The 20,520-nt window shown below is 35.3% G+C and overlaps 1 pseudogene; it reads left to right on the forward strand.

The window, feature by feature from the left end:
- Window positions 1-3,260: 3,260 nt before the first annotated feature.
- On the forward strand, window positions 3,261-3,360 carry LOC122124507 (annotated as a pseudogene).
- The last annotated feature ends 17,160 nt before the right edge of the window (window positions 3,361-20,520 follow it).

Consider the following 20,520-nt stretch of genomic DNA (forward strand, 5'->3'; position numbering starts at 1 on the left):
CCATTCTGTCTTCACAAGCTATCAAGTGTGACTCAGGACTGGAGTATCCAGTTCAGACAAAGCACTCACAGAAGAAAATATTTGCAGAAGATATAGACAATTTTTTTAAACCTGGTCAAAATTCTCCCCTACCCCAAACTGCCCTCTTTGAACAGTTTGTTTGCTTTTCCAAAGACTGACCTTCATTAACTGCTTAAAATTTTGAGAGGTCATATTCATACTCTCTAGAGATTGCTGTTTGGTTGTCATTTTTGTGTGTTTTTGTTTGTTGTTTCTTTTAATTGAATTTCAAAAGGTTGTGCAAGTGTGTTACAATTAAATATGTCCATCTAGTTGTCTAATGCTCCTGGATCAGAGTCACTCCTTCTATCAGTGTCAACCAACTCTTTCTCCAAGATTGAGTTCAGATTTAGCACTTCCTTTATTACATATGTACATTGAGTATTCTAGCTGTACTTGCCCCTTGTTCCATTTTTCATTCATTCTAATTCTTTACTATTGTTCCTCTCTGGTTTCAATTTCCTGATAGTCATTCTGTTAAACTGCCTGTTAATACTTTGAAAGGTTTATGTACATTCCATGGAGTTTCACTCCCACATATACTTGAACTGATGTCAGCTTATATTTCCATAATTCATTCATCTGCAATAACAATTTGCAAGACTGGAGATGTGAAGCACTTAGACATGATTTTATTCTCATTCATTTGGAAGATTAATCTTTAGTCAACAAGAAAATTTAAAAATGGCTTAGAATTTATTCCTAACTACCAGTTTTTATAAATGGCTTTGTACAATGGTGTATGATTATTTTATTTTACATAGGATAATTTTTCTACTACCTATAAGTTTTGGAAAAAGAAGAAAACTAAAATTTACTACTTAGAGGAATATGACAGAAATAAAAGACAGATTTTATTTTTGTCACATCTCTCATCAGTACCCATATTCAAAACTTAGAGTCATATTTCTTACTATGTTAGACAGATAGGGAAAATATAAAACAACACATGATAAGGCAACTATTAGTGACTTTTTAAAATGTACCTTCTTATGTGATGAAATTTACTTTATTAGCTAATATTTGGGTTTGAAATATGGGAGGCTGATCTATTTAACACATTTCTGGAAGGCACCTACTGAACAACACAAATGGTGGAGAGTACTATTTCTACACTTTAATGAATGGTTGAACTTGTTTGCTATTGGTGCTGGGTACGTAAATCAACTCTATTGTAACTAGCTCCCTACACTTGAAAACCTTGTAATGTCACTAACATCTACTTGTCAAGTGTTATTTTGGCAAATGTGTTTTTAAATAGTTTGAAAATGAATATACTTTCAGGAGATTAAATATAGGTTATCTTTGGTTTGAGAATGACAACATTTTTTTATACTACAGAACCTAGTTTTACTGAAGTACCAGTGTTTTGAAGCATTAAGGATCTTCTCAGTTAATGTTTTTCTAAATTATATTTGACCTTTAAATCAAGTATTCCTAGCCTTGGTAGGGCAATTATGGATCTATCATTTCAGAAACTATTTTTTGGCTGCACTGAAATCTTTCATTAATCATTAGGAGAGGAGTATTAAAAATAATCTTGTTCATTTGTAATTTTGTTCACTCATATGGGCTGGTCATCTGTAAATTGAAAGTTTGAATTACAGTACTTTCTCTCAGATTTTGTGATCTCATCTTTCATTTTAACTTGCCTTGCATTTCACAATTGAATTCTGCTAATTCTTGTAAGGAATTGGGGTCCTGAAATATTATAGGAAATGAGAAATTGAGATGTCTTCAATTATTTTCTTTTGGCATGTTGCATGGGCCTATGTGAGAAGTCTTGCCCTTGTTATCTGATGATACAGATAACTGGGAACTTGTATCCTCGGATCCGTGGGTCCTTCAGAAGAATGATAGCTTTTAGACATCATATCAGCAAAATTTGTGTATAATCAGTAAGAATGCTTCAGAAACATGGAGAAAAAACTTTGGGACCAGCGAGTTAAAACAATAAACAGAGCATCAGAGTAAAATCCCTTATAGATTAGCAGAAAACAATACTGTTATATTACCATGTGAATTCAGAAGATCACAAACACTTAGAACTTATCACAAGTTTATACCGAAGATATTGCATTGATACTTTTTATATTCTAATATATATCCTAAATCTAATTATTTATATTCCATTCTATTTATCGGAATAAATGTCAATATATTTGTCAAGTTATCAATTCTAGTAAGATTCACTGTGTGAAATTTAAAATCAGCACATATTTTATATTTATAAATATAAAATATATAAGTATATATAATATAAAAATTGTTTTGCATTGTTGTGTTGTGGTTAGGGAATCAAAGGCAACTCTGTTTTAAAGTATTATTCCATTATCTCTACCTCAGTGTTTGGTAGAGTTAGACTTAAAGCTTTACCATTTGTAGATTTACAGCCTAGAGGCAAGAGGAAACACTGTGATTAAAACATTACCAATTTAAGGCCTAATATCGAGGAGAAACATATGGACTTTTCCAGGAGCTATGGAAATATTTGGTGATAGAGAGTCAGTAGTGTAAGTTCCTGCCTGGTTGGATGCTAGACAGGGCAGGAGAGTAGGTAATCATGCATATGAAAATTTTTTCACCTTCTTGGCTTTAGCTACTTTTGAAATGATAAGTATAATAAACAATTATATTTTGACAAAATACCTTCCATTCTGAACAATTCTGTCTGAACTGTTCATCTCTCTATGATCCCTTGTAACTAAGATTAGTTTTGTTCCAGTAAGACAATCTATGCTGTCAGGGTAAGATATTTTGGTTGGTCTGTTCCTACAAGGAAGAAGGGTAAAGGTTCAGGTAGACATTTGTCCCAGCAAGACCTCATTTGGGAAATGTTAAGCTGCAGAAGTTTAGAAGTAGCTCTCAAGCAAGGCTTACTTTGAATCCATTAGCTCTACAAAGCTAACTCAGTTGATAAATAAGTACTTGAAAAGCCATCACCTTTGGAATTAGCTGTAAAGGCTTCAAAGTATGATCAAATTTGAAATGAAAACGACAAAATAGTCATTGACAAAAAATTGTAAATATGAGCAATCGACCAAATGATATAAGCTTTTCCACTATACACAGAATTTTAGAGAAATAAGATCAATCGCATTCTAAGGAACAATAAGGGTTCCTTGTTACAAATAGGCAACCATGGATATATGCCTGTATAAAGATTGCATCATTAAGTACTTAAATTTAGAGGGTACTACATGCTTCAGCAGCAGGTCTACCCAAATTACAATAATACAGAGATTAACATGGCACTTGCACAAGGATGATATGAAAATTTGTGAAGTATTCCATATATTTCATTCTTCTGATGCAAGAAATATAAAAACAGTTATTAAAAAGTTGATTACAAAAATACAAGTGTAACAATACATGTCATTCATAGAATTAAAGGTTAGTTTGACATCAGTGTATTAAATCTTCACCTTAGAAAGGCCTTTACATAGCATAACCTTTACAAAACTTGAAATTAGATAACATTGTCAATTTATCCCGAAGAAATAAAATAATATAAGGACCTAGGAAAAAAGGAATCTTAAACTTCTTCTATATGGAATGCAATCTGAAAGGACACATTTATTAATGAAACTATACATTATATAAAAATGTAGAATTCAAAATATTATATCTAGGAGCAAATGAAATAGATTATGGATATTGTACAAAAATAGATATATTTTTTCCCAAAAGCACTAGGGACATCTTTAGTTTCTATACTATTCATTTCAACAGATAAGTTTAAAATTATTTCTGATTAAAAAAATCACAAACTCTGCAGAAATCATTATAGATGTATACAAAAAACTCTTGAATACATTTGACATCAGAGTCAGGCAATTCACTTGGAAGAATACCATGGAATCCATGAATTTTTAAAGTAAGATATTGCTGTTGCTTTGTATTGTGAAAAAAATTATAGGGACACAAAGGATGGACTGGCATTTTTGAAATTTAAGAAACTTAACCAAACCATTACATGGGCAAGATAATGAGTACATTTCTTATCAAGCATTGCAGCCTCCTCCTTTGTTTACCCTTCACATGCGTTCCCAGCCTCCTCCCGCCCCCTCATTCAATACTCCACCCCACCAAAGTTGATTGAAATTAATAGCAATTATCCATTTTGTTAAAGTAGAGATGGTTTTCCCAAACTGATTCTCACAATTCATCTTCCATTCAACAAGTAGTAACGTGTAACAATTCCCTTTGTTTTGCTCCTTATTAAATTTGTTTCCATTTTATTTTATAATGAAGGATGATTTCATAAATCTACTGTAGATGCAAAAATATGTCAATATATTTCTAACTGTATGCATTGATCTATACATACACATATATTACACAGGTTACAATGATAATTTATAACTTCTGTAACTATACAAATTACTGAATTATTAAAAACTTCGACGGCTCATGCCTGGAATCCTGGTTACTCAGGAGTATGAGATCTGACGATCATGGTTTGAAGCCATCCTGGACAGGAAAGTCCATGAGCCTCTTATCTCCAAACAACCAACAGAAAATCAGAATTGGAACTGTGGCTCAAAGTATTAGAGTGGTAACCTTGAGAGAAAAAGCTCAAGGACATCAACCAAGCTCTTAGTTCAAGAACTACAATCTACCCAAAAAATCTAATTTACACCTCTGTAAGTAGAGTATTTCCATCACCCAAATGCACATCCATGCTCATTTGCAAGGTAACTCTGTTTTGTCTCAAGTACCACTAAACATTATCACTAAAGTAGCATTGGAACTTGGGTTCATTCTATCTCTCTAATGGATTTTTCTCCACTCAAATACTCAAGTATTACAATTGTTCTAATTATTTAAATCCTAGCTTTTTTTTACCCCTAATACTAGAGTTTGAATTGAGTGTTTTGTGCCCCTTAAATGGGTCTTACCACTTTGTCATGCCCCCAGCCCTAAGTTATCCTGATTATTTTTCAGGTAGAAACTGGCTTCCTACTTGTGTATGAACTTGGTCTCAGTGCACTTTATGTTATTCTTCCTGGAATTTAGAATAACAGGTGCATGGCATTGTGTACAGAACTTTCTGTTCAGTCTGGGCTTTAGCCACTATCCTCCCAACAGTTGACTCCCATGTAGTCACGAATTTCATAAGCTTGTCATTGCTGATTTTTTTAAAATCTTTCATTTCCTGCAGGTTCTTGAGTACTGAATTAATTTTTGTTTTCTTGGGTTGTTTTGTTTCATTTGAATCTATGTGTTGAGTTGTTCCTCACTTTTCCTTTTGTTTCTTTCCCTCAAGTTATTACCTAAAGTGCTAAGAGACCAATTCTTCTTTTTCAAGATAGTCAGGGTGAACATTATTTATTCCAAAGCAATTTCAGTATCTATGAATGGTATACACATGCTAAGCGCAGACTTTGGCATACACAGAGAGATCATGAAATATATGAAGAAAATAAAACTACAGATGAATGCCAGGAGAATAAGCTATTATTAATTGTTTGACAGAGGTTTCTCTTCTAGTGAAAGAAATATATTGCTTGATGCAGGATTTCAAAAAATCATATTGCTAAGAGGAACCTAAACAATCATCTAATACTATAGACTTGAGAGTGATGAATTGACTTCCTGAATAATTTACTTTTGGGTCAAATAAAAGCAGGTTTCCAAAAAGAGAGTAGATTTTAGAGAAACATGATGAATTTTATGTAAATAGGTCCTTAGCTGATTTTGTTAATTTGTGAACTAATACAAGGAAACAAAGTACAGCAAGGTAAAAAAAATAAATAACTTCACATTCAAATACTCATTTGTGTTTGTATATGTGTGCATGCATGTATGAGTATGCACACGAACATGTGCATATGCTCATGCATGCATTCATCATTCTTGAGGCTTGATAGTCCCTGGGAACTATTCCTCAGCTTCTGTGCCCAAGGATAGTGGTCTACTACTTCAGCCACTGCTACAATTCTGTTGTGTGCTTTTTTTTAAGATAATCACTTGCATTTTCATGATTGAACAGTGGTCTTCAGATCTCAGACTCCCGAGTAGCTAGCTAAGCTTATTCAGCCTCTGAGTAGCTAGTTAAAATTCTACCTATCCTCTGTGCTTCACTGCTCTTTTATTCTTTTCCTGAGGTATTCACAAGCCTAAGTCATATATATTTCTACTTGCTTTAAAAATATTCTTACTTCTTGGCACCAGGGTATCACATGTGTACTCTTAATTACTTAGGAGGCTTGAGGACAGAACCCAGGCCAAAATTTAGTGGACTTATTTCTCAATCTATAGCTGGGTGAATTGGATAATTTCCACCATCCTGCACTATCTAGAAACTAAGATTGGAAGGACTGAGGATCCAGGCCAGTCAAGGTAGCAAGCTAGAAAAGTTGGTGAGCAACTCTGATGCCATTGATGATGGGAAGGCTAAAAGGACAGATTAGGTGCATGTTCTTGTGGAAAGGGAACCACTATCCTAAAATTAACCACAGATATGATGCCGGCCTGCAAGAACAATATATCCCAAGTTGAAATCCCCACATTTTCCACAACCAAAATAAGTATATACATTAACATCCAAAAACTTAATAAATCTGTTCTTTGTTCTAATATCAGCTTTGTCTGATTATCATATGATGTGACAGAATAATTTCTTCATTAAACTCATGATAATTTTAAAAGACCTAGAAAATTCTTTCTCACTTATTTAGTGCAAATGAATGGCAAATTGCCTCATTTCTTACATATTTGACTACCACTATAAATTATTCATATGTTTATTATTAATAGTAATATATTCTGATTTATTACTTTACTTTGTAACACTTTTTAAACTTTTTGCTTTTCTGCTGAAGTTGAAGCATTTAAATAGTATCATCAAAGTATATTCCTTGGATATTTAGGGGAGTTTTTTACAATATTTTTAACCAATGGCTTCTAAGAATTCTTAATTGGTATATTATTTGGTTTAATTTTAATTTCAAATTAACTTTATTGTAATGGTAATGTACACAGGGGTTACAGTTACATAAATGAGGTAATGAGTACATTTCTTCGGGAAGGAACATTGTTATATATTCCAACGATATTTTTGTACACTCAAAACAAGAACTATTGATGCTTTTGCTGTTGCCATTGATCAATGGGTACTTTTGCTTTTTTTGTTCAAGCATTTTTTATTATAAAATTGAAATACAGAGCGTTTACACTTAATTAAGTCAACTAAAGAGTATACTTCATTTTCTTTTCTATTTTTTTGGGTAGGGGTCCGGTTGTGGGTTCTGAAGTCTGGGCCTGAGCCCTGTCCCTCAGCTCTTCAGCTCAAGGCTAGCGCTTGAGCCACTTGAGCCACAGCGCCACTTCCGGCTTTTTTCTTTTTGCTTTTGTGGTGCTGAGGAATCGAACCCAGGGCTTCATGCTTACAGGGCAAGTGCTCTACAACTGAGCTACCTTCCCAGCCCCTACTTCATTTTATTTTCTACATTTCAAATTTTGAGCTTAAATGTTTCCTTTTGTTTCTTTAGAGTAATTCTTTTATCAAAGTTTAGGATCAGTTAATTTAATTTTGCTTGATTTTTACACTTGTAAATTATTCAGACACATATATTTTGCTTTTATAATATTTAACATGTGGCTATTTAAAAATTAATTTCTTAATTTTATATGGTTAGTGAATCTAAATACATTTATTTTCTTATAGTATAAAAATATTTGTCCAGGTACCAAATACTTACAGTATTTTCAAGAAGCACATACTTTATTAAGAAAGGCTTCATTACTTGGTCACTTTTTGGAAGTACTTTTACTTGAATTAAAAAAACAACAACTTTGAGCTCGGCATGGTGATTTGTGACATGCATTTTCTAGCTACGGTGGGAAGTGTAAATAGAGTTTCTAATTCGGGAGAGACTGGGAAACTATGAGACCTTAGTATAAAACTATTCAGAGTGAAATGATTATGGATATAGCCATCCCTAGCATTATATACAGCACCTCGCTATCATATTCTAAATCTTGAGTTAAAACACCAGTAATATCAATCATTTGTTAAAATAAAAGGACACATGTTTCAAAATGTTTATTATTTAAAACTTATTTGCAAAAGTTCTCATGTCTTCTATTAATTTTCAATTTACTTAATCTATTAAAATCCAAGTATATTGTGACTATTTTATTTCTACTAAACTTTTAAATACTATGAGCAATATTATTATTTCATATATTAACTACTTTTACTGTTTGTGATAATTTCCTCCGTTTAATATGATAATATCAATATTGCAAATGTGTGTATGTGTGTGTGTGTGTGTGTGTGTGTGTGTGTGTGTGTTTATGTGGTTTGTGTGTGTGTGTGTGTGCTTTGTGTGTACTTTGTAATGCTTGGGAGTTCACACCATTGCTTCACATATGCAAAGCCAATGGTTTACCACTGAGCTATACTGTCTAGTTATAATCCAAATAGTGTTTTAAACCATGACTTTCATTCCTAGTATGCTTTTTCAAAATTATATATGATAACATGTGATCCATATTCTATCCACACTAGCAATTTTTATTGTAATTTAGAATATTTCCACTTCCAAACTCTTGTGTTTGTTATTGATAAAGGTTTTACTTTGCTTCTTTTCTCTCTTCATTCCTTTTCCCTTTAGAGTTCAACTATTCTCTCTCTTATTTCTTTGAAAATTATCATATTCCTATTACAACATGTATATACAACGCTTTAATTTCTATTTTAATTTTTCCCATTTCCACTGAATTTAGTACAAGCTATTAGATGGATTAAAAAGAAACTTGTCTCAGGACACTTTATTTTTCTCCTTCTCTTTTCTGCAGTCTTTCTGGTTTTTGAAACACAATAGCAATCACATATAGCTCCTATGTGGTCCATCATTCTTTCTCCTCTCACTTTCCTCTGTTGTAAAGCTCAAGTTGTTATCATTCAGCTTTGTTATGCTACAGTGTTATCTAAATCTTAACTAATTCCTGAGTTAATTTTAGTTGTTTCAAGTATTCTCTGAAGACATTTTTCTATATATAATATCTGGGGTCTTGTGTTTTTTGAAGGTACAAAATATGAGTGACTATCAAACATCTAGATATCTCTGTAGAATATTGGTCCACCTGCTCAATAAACTCCTATGTAAATTCAAGGAATACAGGTCAGTCAGAACAATCTTGTAAAATGGTGTAGCTTCAGCCTTCATACTAGCTTTGAATCTTTTTATCATGATTAGTAGTGAAGGCAACATAGTTCTACTACAATAGCAGACACATAGAAGAATGTAACAGATTTGTTAAAAATAAATTCTCAGCTGTATGGTCAATAGATTTTGAAAACTATCCTATGACTTTATGAAATAAAAATAGAATCTTAAATCGGTGTATTGGCACTATTGTCTTTTGGGATTTACAAAATGATCTTAGACTACTACCTCAATCCTTTTTTTTTGTTTCTTTTGTTTTGTTTTTTTTGTCACTCATGGGGCTGGAACTTTGGGCTCAGGCGCTGTCCTTGTGCTCTTCAGCTCAATATGAGCACCCTACCACTTGAGCCACTGCACCACTTCTGGATTTCTATTGGTTTATTCGAGATAAGAGGCTCATGGACTTTGCTGCCCACGCTGGCTTTAAACCATGATCCTTAGATCTCAGACTCCTGCCTAGCTAGGATTACAGGAATGACCTACAGGCGCCTGGCCTACCTCAATCCTTACACAAAAATTTAAAATAAAAAAAGATTATCAAACTAAATGTGAGATGTAAAAACCTATAAGAGATAAACGTAAAAATTTATGACATTTTATCAGTAAAGGTTTCTAATGGAAATCATTAGTGGCTAAAGAAAGGCAAGAATATACTGGATTATATCAAGTGATAGCCTTTCATAATTCAAAGGGCACTATACTCATAATTCAAAGGACACTATAACCGAAGTGAAACATATCCAACAGATAGAGGGAACATATTTGTTAATGATACAATGTGAATGCTACAATGATTCTGAATCTTAAGTATTTTTATATCTTCTAATTCCATATAATTTTTCCTGAATAGGATATTTCTTTAAAGAACATGTGTAAATTAATAGTCAATAGGAGGAGCATATGAAATAAGTTACTCTTTAGTATCCAAGAAAAAAGACAAAGAAATCCCACGAGTATGACCCTAACATAAAAACATGACACAAAATAAAGTAATGCATTTGTGGAGAAATTGATAAACTCCTCATAATGATCAATTTTTATAATACTGCAATCATTTTAGCAAGCAAGTTTTCAAGTCTTAAAGGTCATAAAGAATTGTATATTCATTACACTTCTATGAATGAATTAAAGAGAAGTAAAAAACGTGTTTCGAAAGGGAATTGTAGTTCATTGACAGTGCACTTGAAAATATGTGTGAGACCCTGGAAAAAATCCCCAAAAATCAAATTTTGAAAAGACACACGATAGAGGATGTACGTTGGACAAATTCCTGTAAGTGAATTTTATATCTATTTTAATGTCTGTTCTAAAATTTATAGCATTTCTATTTGAAGAAATGCAAGTTTGTGAAAATTAGGCTTTGAAAACCTATGAAGGTACAATTCACTTCCAAAGCACTAAAAGTATACAATAAAAGGAGATAATATATGGCAAGTGAATTACATGTGATCCTAAGTAGGGTGCCAGTGGCTCACACCTGTAATCCTATCTAATCAGGAGGCTGAGATCTGAGGATTGCAGTTCAAATCCAGCATGAGTAGGAAAGTTTCTGAGGCACTTATCTCTAATTAACCACCAGAAAACTGGAAGTGGTGCTGTGGCTCAAGAGGTAGAGCACAAGCTTTGAGCTGAAAAGTAGAGGGACAGTACCCAGGCATGGAGTTCAAGCCCCACTACCATCAAAAGAAAAAGAAAGAAAAAAAATATGATCTTAGCCACCAGTTCATTGCTAGAATAATTTCTGCTCTCTCAACATGGCGTTTTTTTTTTTTTCCCAGTTAAATCCATGGTCTTACATATGACTTGCTTGGAACCAGAATTATTCTTCCATTCTACTTTTTACAAATTTGCATGATTAGCTACCATGATTTAGAGCTAGTAGAAGAAACAGAGTGGCCTCATCCTTCATGTTCCATTTAGGAGTAATGCTTTCTCTATGTCACTCCCATAGGTGTAAATACTGGCCATGGCTTTATTGTTTCAAAGTTGTCTTATTTGCAGAATCTTCTATAGTTTATTGAACCATTATACTTAAACGCAGAACTTCTCTTTCTCCTATTCCTATTGTTTCTCCTTCTGTTAATTTATGTACACTTGGGTAATAATGCACAACACAAACACTGACAAAAAAATGTTTCTGAGAACCTTCTTCCCACTAAAAATTGGTCTTAATTTACAGAGCACTTAGGAAATTTGAACTTAATGTACTCCGATAATTTTTTTCATGTTTTTTTAATTGTGAAAACGGTAGACAGAGGTATTAGAGTTACATAAGTAAGTTAGTGAGTACATTATCTAACGAACATTGTTACCTCCTCTTTTATTTTTCCCTGCAATCCCTTTTCTCCCCACTGCCCCAACTCTCCCCTTTCATCCCCAACTAGTAAAGTTCATTTTCAACACAGTGTCTTGTTCATCTCATTGTAACAATGGGTCATACTGTGTACTTCTTTCAGCATTTTATTTCCCTTCCCCTCCCCACATGAGAAATTTGTATATGCAAGTTGTAGCTCACCGACCTCAAATACAGTGGAAACGGGTTATACCATTGAGGAAGAAAATAGAAGAGAAACAAAAAAATCACATAATATATGGTAGATTGGTAGTTGGGGTGGATTTGCTAGGGCATGTTAGCTTGGTGAGGAGAGGAAGAAATCTCGAGTCCCACCCAAACTGATCATGAAAAATGAGACAACCAATGGCTGAAGAATTTCAAGAACAAAGGCAGGGACTTATAGGTAACCTCTAGGGGCAGTGAGGGCAGCAAGGCTGGGCCTGTGGTTGTCATGCCTCTCTCGATGCCCTTGGAAGTGAGGGCCAGCTCTGTTGTGGGCTAGGCCTGGCTCTTGCCTTGAAGCAGGCACCAGGCAGGAATTGTCAGCACAGCTTCAGCCTGCCCCAAGGAGGTGGCCTGTTGTGGGTGCTGTAGGATGGGCAGCTGCTAGGAGGCTATACTCAGCAGGGCAGAGGAAGAATGGCTGGTAGGCTCCGCTCCAGCCCAGCCAAGCTCAGGGCCACTTGGGAAGTTCCAGCTCTGGATCAGGACCAGGAACTGCTCCCCAGACAAGTAGGGCCTCTGGGGACCTGTGCAGTGGCCGCCACGTGTGGGTTGTGAACCTCCTTGACCGAGGAGTCACAATGGAGAGGTGCATCTGCTTCTGTGCCTCTCCCATCTTCTGGATTCCTGCTCTCCTCCTGCCTCTTGCCATGTGCAACTACAGGAGTCAATTTCTCCAATCCACTGAGAGGCCATCCCGGAGATGTTCACAGGGCTTTCCAGGCTGCTTCACCATGCATGTAGGGCTCACAGGGTGCCATCCTCCAGGCAAAGTTTACCACCATTTCAGCATGGCCACCCCTGCCTAGACGACCACAAACTGCATTCTTACACATAAATCCAAGGGTACAGAAGGCCGTCCTGCAGTCTAAGGCATCCTTTCCTTCCTCCTGCTCAGGTGTGGAGCAGCTGTGGAGCCAACTGCAACATAATGATTGATTATCTGAAAAGAAGAGGAAAAAAGCTTCATTGTTCCAGATACAACTGCCCCTGGGGTTCTCTGTGTACACTAGCCTTGTGCTTAGATAAGGATCCCCAAAGACCACCATGGAGCCAGTTCTCACGTGACCACATTAGAGTCATTTATTGCAAGGTCGAGCCTGGACTCACAACTGTCACCATTGCAGTGGGTCAGAGTTGAGATCCCCGACCCTTCTGTTAACTGGGTAATCTTATAACAATCTTATTGGCTAGCGAGTGCAGGCTAAGCAATAAGCAATAATTTGTGGAGGAGAAGGGGAAATAAAAACAAATCGTTTAAATAGGGATACAGGTGGACTCATTGCAACAATGAGATGTACAAGTTCTTATGGAGAAAAACGAACTTTACAACTTTGGTGAGGGGAAGGGGGAAGGAGGATTCGATGGGGGGGGCAGGGGGACAATGGGAAGGGATGGGAGGGGGAAACAAAGGAGGAGGCTACAATGCTTGATAAGAAATGTACTCATTATCTTGCCCATGTAACTGTAACTCCTCTGTACAGTATTTTCACAATAAAAAAGTAAAAAAAAAACAAAAAATTAAAAATAATCTGTAGCTTTAGGTACTTCCTGTCATCCGCTGATGGCTATTGCTAGGGGAGTCATGGGCAGAACTTTATTGTGACATTTCACGGTTTTTCCAAGAACCTGAGTTCTAACTTTCAGTAAAAGTCTACTTACAATGGGTACTTTCAGTAAAGGCCTTCACAATGGATAGTTTCGGAGTATTCGGTGTCTCAGTCCAGAATGCCTCTGCTTTGGCAAAGATCTCTCACTAGGGGTGTGTGTGTGTGTGTGTGTGTGTGTGTGTGTGTGTGTGTGTGTCTATGTGTGTGTGTGTCTGTGTGTGTCTGTGTGTGTTGTGTGAGAGAGTCAGACACAGCTGAGGTTTGGGGTAAAATTCTCCTTCCCTTCAGCATTGAGTTTTGGTATCTATTGTTTGTCCCACCTCCCCAATTTTGAGTTCTAAAGTTGTCCTTCGAAATACTTTTATCTTTTGATCTTCTTGATATTCAGATTCCTAACTTCTGCTTGTGAACTTCAACATTTGCTCTCTTTAAATGCAGTTTATACTGTGTTAGTTGTTTTACTTAGCCCAGACTGTGGTGGCCCAGGCTCTGACTGTTAATTCTGAGATTAGTTTAGGTGAATATGAGATACTATACTTTCAGTATATCAATGAAAGAAGTTCAGCATCTTTATTGAAACAATTTCCTGGCTGTAAATACAAACAAAAACATCTAGTGATATAAATGTACAATCTGTTGTTTTTAGTTAATTGTGCACCACTGTAATGAAAAAAAAATCTTTTTACTAACTGAAATGAGTATTTGTAATGGGAAAAAATCAAAGGTTATAAATCTTAAAAATTGATCAAGTACCAAAGAAAAAGAAAGACACTAATCAGGAATGAAGTACAAATTTAAGTGTTTAATAAATAAATGAAATTTTTGAGATTCATATCTACATAGCAAATACGAAGGAAAATAAAGAGGAAAGTCACTGAGATCCTATCTTACACACCAGAATAGCTATCACCACTCAAATAAATAAACTGCTGGAGAGGTAAATAAATCAGGAACTATATTTGGTTTTGTGGCATTGTAAACTAGTGAAACCCATAGGGATATCTTAATGGAAGTTTACACAATACCAAAAAGACCTATATGTTGATGACCTTTACTGCAATTGGATACATATTGAAGGAATATAAATCAACATGAATATACATGTTCATGGCAGCAATATTCTATAGCAACCAAGCTGTGTAATCAACCTAGATGCACCAGAAAGAGGGAATGAAGAAAATGTGTTATTCATAGCTATAAACATGTTCTGGTATATGAGAAGTGAATGTTTCTACTGTATCATTGCTAAATATTTTGAATATATACCTAATCCTAATTTCACTAAGTTTTGTGGCATTGTGTTTTTGCTTTAATGAGGAACATCCATATTGATTTTCAGACCAATTACAATAGGTTGAAGATTTCCTATAATATGTAGATATTAGATCAAAATTTAAATATATCAATGAACACATAGAGGACCATTATATATAGTTTATAATTTGAAGCAATTTTAGGAAGACAACAGTTGTGGGAAAAGACGATGTTAGAAGCTTAAAAAATACACAGACATGGAAAAATATCAAAACAAATGTGCAACTAATTACTGCTAATAGTAAAATATTTTTCTCAAGTATTAACAATGAAACTATTAAAATAATACTTAATAACATCAAATAAATATGCCATAGTAGAAAATGTACCATAGATATATGTTTCCCCATAATTTGTTTTACTTTATAACAAATGGATTAGAAGATGCTAACACTTTCAAGTGTCATTGATTGAATGCAGCAAAGGAAAGTAACAGAGTAGTAGAGAGTAAGAACAACCTGGGGTATGGATAAAGATACTCAGTAGAACTTTGTAAGGAAAGAATGTGCTCTGTTTTCCTGATCAAAATAGAGCTAGGATAGCTAACTTTTGACAAAACACTTGTAATGTAGACTATTGGAGTTAGTAATTTATGTAGTAATTTCTTACTTTTATTCCCTAATCTTATGATGTGATTCCCTAATGATGTGAGTGATCCTAGATTTTCTTTTTTTGGGGGGGGGGGGTTGTCCGGTCGTGGGGCCTGAATTCTGGCCTGGGCACTGTCCCTCAGCTCTTCAGCTCAAAGCTAGTGCTCTACCACTTGAGCCACAGCGCCACTTCCAGCTTTTTTCTTTTTGCTTATGTGGTGCTGAGGAATCAAACCCAGGGCCTCAGGCATGCAAGGCAAGCACTCTACACTGAGCAACCTTCCCAGCACCCTGATTCTAGATTTTCTGATCCCTTTTTTCACCCAAAATCTCTAAATTCCTCACCCTGCCAATGGTTCTTCTCCTTCTCTCATTTCTCCTTGTTTCTGAACTAAACTCCTGTAACCTTTTGGTTCATGAGAAAGAGCTGGAGAAATATGAGGATGGCTTGGAGTCTGAGCTAACATCCACTCCAGCTTGGAGGATCTGGTAAAGGACTTTCACCTGAGTCTCAGAATCAGATATTAATTGACCTCTTTGGAAATGGAGAAACTCACTCAATCAGGAAGAATCTGTCATTCCTTGACTTTCTCTGAAGAGATTCTATACTAGGGCACAATTCAGAGAATGAGCTTTCCCATTGTCAGAAGGAAGAGGTTGAAAACTAAAAGTGGACTCAGGTCCCAAAGGGCCAGTCAGAAGCCAAGAGATCACACCTTCCTCCTCATCAGGGACCTTCTGGTAGGAATAGAGTCTGAGCAAAGTCTGACATAAACTGAGACTGGGCCTAAGGTGGAAACAAAAGAATGACCCTCTCTTTGATTACAAGGGAGTTATGTAGTGAGACATGACAACTTCCTTCATATAAGAAAATTAAAGTTATCTCACTGCCACTTTGCAGGAGGTCAGTTTCCCCAAAGGAGAAGTTGTTAAATGTTGTGACTGCCAGTTTGCTCTGTAATCTTTTGTCTCTCTCACCCCTTCTCATGTCAGGAATGCATTGCTTCTTTCAGGCGCTCAACTACCTGTACTGACTCCTAGGCAGGATTACTGTAGGCTGTTCTTTGGCTAACCTCTTGCATTTAAAGCAGATTAGGCCCAGGCTCTGCTCATGCCAAGAGGTAGATGCAAGAGTTGAATATAAGCTCAGATTTGTACAGAACCACGATCATATTGAAAAAAAATAAATTACATTAATAGTTGAGTAATTTAGGGTTTATAGCCACAAAATTTAGGGAATTATTAGTAATACATCTAGAATCATGGATTAGGAAGAGAACTGTGAAGTAGGTTCAGGATACAATGGAAAAGACACACAATAGCCATAACAGGAGATGAGAGTATAAAGGGACTATTGGCATAGGTCCATTTATTATCTTAGGAGTGATCTTGGATAGGAGGCTTTTAGAATAATATCTAAAAGAGAGGGACTTGCTGGGCACTGGTGGCTCACACCTGTAATCCAAGCTACCCAGGAGGCTGAGTTCTGAGTATTATGATTCAAAGCAATCCCAGGCAGAAAAAGCCAGAAGTGGTGCTGTGGTTCAAGTGGTAGAGCACGAGCCTTGAGCTCAGGGACAATGCCTAGGGTTTGATTCTTCAGTGCCACATAAGCAAAAAAAAAAATTGCCAGAAGTGCTGTTATGGCTCGAGTGGTAGGGAACTAGCCTTGAATTGAAGAGGTGAGGGACAGTCCTCAGCCCTGAGTTCAGGCTCCTTGTCCGGCCTAAATAAAAACAAAAAAATAAAACAAAAAACTTCCAAACTTATCTTTTCTCATAATTGAAGAGAGGCTCCTTTTACAGAAATTCTCCTTATCTAGCTCAAGGTCATCAAAACTTCAGTAGACTTTTCCTGTTGATTTGTAATGCACCTAACTCTACTGAACCTAATCATGGCTAGGAAAGTATGGACATAGATACGTTTGTTGTATTTTTGCTTATGAATATATAATACTGTCAGTTATTATATATAATATATATTATAATATAGAATATATTATACATTGTATAAATATATTAAATAGATTATAACATGTATTATGTATTAACAGACTTCCTCATTTTAGATGTAGGAACAGGCAACATATTGAAAGAAAAATGTTTGAATCTCTGAGTTATTTCTCTACCGCAGGACAATACCAGGTTTCATTCGTATTACCCAAAGAGCAACATAGGAAAGCGATGCCCATTGATGTGGTTCTCTGGATTTTGGAAATTGTGATCATATATATATATATATATACATATATATATATATATATATATATAATGAATAATATTGAACATGTAAAACTATAACAACAGATAAATAAGTGAATACCTATGTGCACACACTCCCAGTCACTTTCTTATATAAGACTTTCTTTTCTATGCTCCTATTCACCTACAAAGAGAATACATGAGTTGCCCTTGAATTGTCCTGGAAGTTCTTTATTGGGATACTGTAACTTCACATCCTTTGTTCCCTAAGTAGCCAGATGCTATGTATTCAATAACAAAACTGTTACAAGCAAAAGTATCCACCCTGACACACAGAGGAACTTGGATTTCAGAAATGCCACAAATAAGTGGGAGGTACAGCAGTACTTTTCAAAATTGAATAGACTACATATTTACTAGAAAGCTTGTAAAAAAAAAAACTTCAGCCCAGGATTATACATTTGAAGAAAACTACAGTTTAAATTACATATAGCCGGCGGCTGCAATAGACAATAAATAAGAATTAAAAAAAATAAATTACATATGACATCAAATTACAAAGTTCCAGGGCATTTCCCTACTCTTGAAAACTAGAGTAATACATTTTAAAAATAAATAAATGAAAAGACAAATGTTTTATACCAAATTTCAAAATATACTATATGTTATACAAAGGAAATGCAATAAGCATGCATTTTACAGTCTAGTAAAATCATATGGCATGAAGAATCTGATTAACTGATTCATAAAAGTCAATAAAATGCAGTTAAAACATCCGATATCTCAAGTGTTAACTTAGCAGAATACTTTCAATCTATGGTGTCTATTTTGCATATTATCCAGCCCTATCCATCCCACAATGGCAGAAGGCTTTTCCTGAGAAAGTCCAGAGACCCGTCTACTGTGAATGCTCAATGTAAACCTGTTCCAATTCTCTTTTATTTGGGCATGTGATAGACTATCTGTTAACTTGCCAAAGGCACAATTTGGACAGGCTTCCAGTAGTGAAATTATAGCTCTCAGAAAAAAGGGAAATTGAAGACAGAGGGAAAATCTACCAGATCCCTGAAAGGTTTCTATCATTGTGCTAAACCTGTAGCTTTCTACTGACAGTTGAACAAACTGCAGTAATTGCCACTCCAACCACATGTCCAAAAAGTGGCTTTCCAAATATTGGCCTATTTTCACTTTGGTAAATCAAGACACACTATTGTGGCCCCGTTTTACTTAAACTATCAGCTATGGTTGGCCCAAAGGATAGTTGAACTTACCAATTTCTTAAATTTTAGGTCATCACACAATCACTCCATAGCCCTTAAACATTAAAAATACCTACCCATATGTCTGCATTACATACTTATTACTGTTTTTCTTCATTTGTCATGTTTTACATATTTGTTTATCCCGGGGCTTAGCTCTGTAATATTTCTTCTCATGTTTTTTACCACTGAGTACAGTAATTATTTCTGCATTTTTTCTCCATCTCTGTTTACTTTAATTCAAGTCTTTAATAGCATCCTGTCTATTGACAACTCCTAACTACTGATTTTAGCAAACTCAAAATATCCCAAAGTGAGCTTTGATCTCTATCTACAAACCAATCCCTCATTACTATTTGATTAAGTGATAACTCTCCAGCTGTCTTCTCAAAATACCTTGGAGTCATTTCAGACTTACATACTTTTTCACACCTCATATTTAATCTATGACCAGGTTTCAACAAATTAACTTACTGTATATTTTAGGAAGCATACACACACACACACACACACACACACACACACACACACACACACACACACACACATATATATATATATATGGTATGTGAGTGCTAGTACTATGACTAAAATTTGGAACCTAGGTACTTTTATTTTTTGGGGGGGGGTCCGGTCGTGGGGCCTGTACTCTGGGCATGGGTGCTGTCCCTCAGCTCTTCAGCTCAAGGATAGTGCTCTACCACTTGAGCCACAGCACCACTTTCAACTTTTTCTTTTTGCTTATGTGGTGCTGAGGAATTGAACCCAGAACCTCATGCATTCAAGGCAAGTGCTCTATCACTGAGCCACCTTCCCAGCCCCTTACTTTTCTTTTTGGCTCAATCTTTATTTGGTATAAAGATCACCTACAATGTCATTACCCACACCCTTTTAATTAAAAAATATGTATATTCTGTAGCAATGTTATTGCCATTATAACCATAATTATGAAGATAATGTGGGTTCATCTGCTCCATACATTTTGAAAGGTAATGAATGTGAAACTTACAGAATATCCTCAGATATGCCTGGTGGAAACCTGGATTTGAATTATGGTTCTACAGCTGATCCGTATTGGGTACTTGGGAAATTTGTTTGTCCTTGTTGCCTACTTCTGTTTTTAATAAAATACTTAATTCATTTCCTAACTGGAAGAACTATCATGTGCACTAAAATTACCCTAATGCAGGTGCAGTGCTTGGAATGATGTCTGCACATTGTGTAGTAGGTCCCAAAGAAGTCAGCTTCCATCAACATTGTCAGAGCATCCTTCCTGAAGGCCTTAAGAAATATATACCCAACTGATGTTAATATCTGTGAAAACTTATCTTTACAAAAAAAGGTCTTGTCTTCATATGAAACAATTAAAGTAATGTTGGGGTTGTCCTGTGGCTTTTAGTCTGAAGGAGTTTTGCTTAAATATTATTCTTACTCTATTAGTAGTAGCAGTAGCATTCTTTTGTGCTACCCTTCATTTTTCTAGTTCTGTGTTCCATTTGGAATACTATTGTAACTTAGTTTATAATCTTTGTTATTAGAATAAATAAACTACAACTGCTGAAGTTTTAAATAAAGAGACAATTCTAGGTGTGTATTACATTTTATGTGCTTAATACTTTCCTGAAATTATTCCTTTTAGGTTATATATCCCTAACAAACTATTTTTTAAGATTTCTTATATGATTTATAGATTTATTTTATGATTCTTATATGATTTCTTAGAGATCCATAAATAAAACATCTCAGAACA

Source organism: Dipodomys spectabilis, unplaced genomic scaffold (assembly GCF_019054845.1).
Source record: "Dipodomys spectabilis isolate Male_0828 unplaced genomic scaffold, ASM1905484v1 ptg000238l, whole genome shotgun sequence".
Taxonomy (NCBI): domain Eukaryota; kingdom Metazoa; phylum Chordata; class Mammalia; order Rodentia; family Heteromyidae; genus Dipodomys; species Dipodomys spectabilis.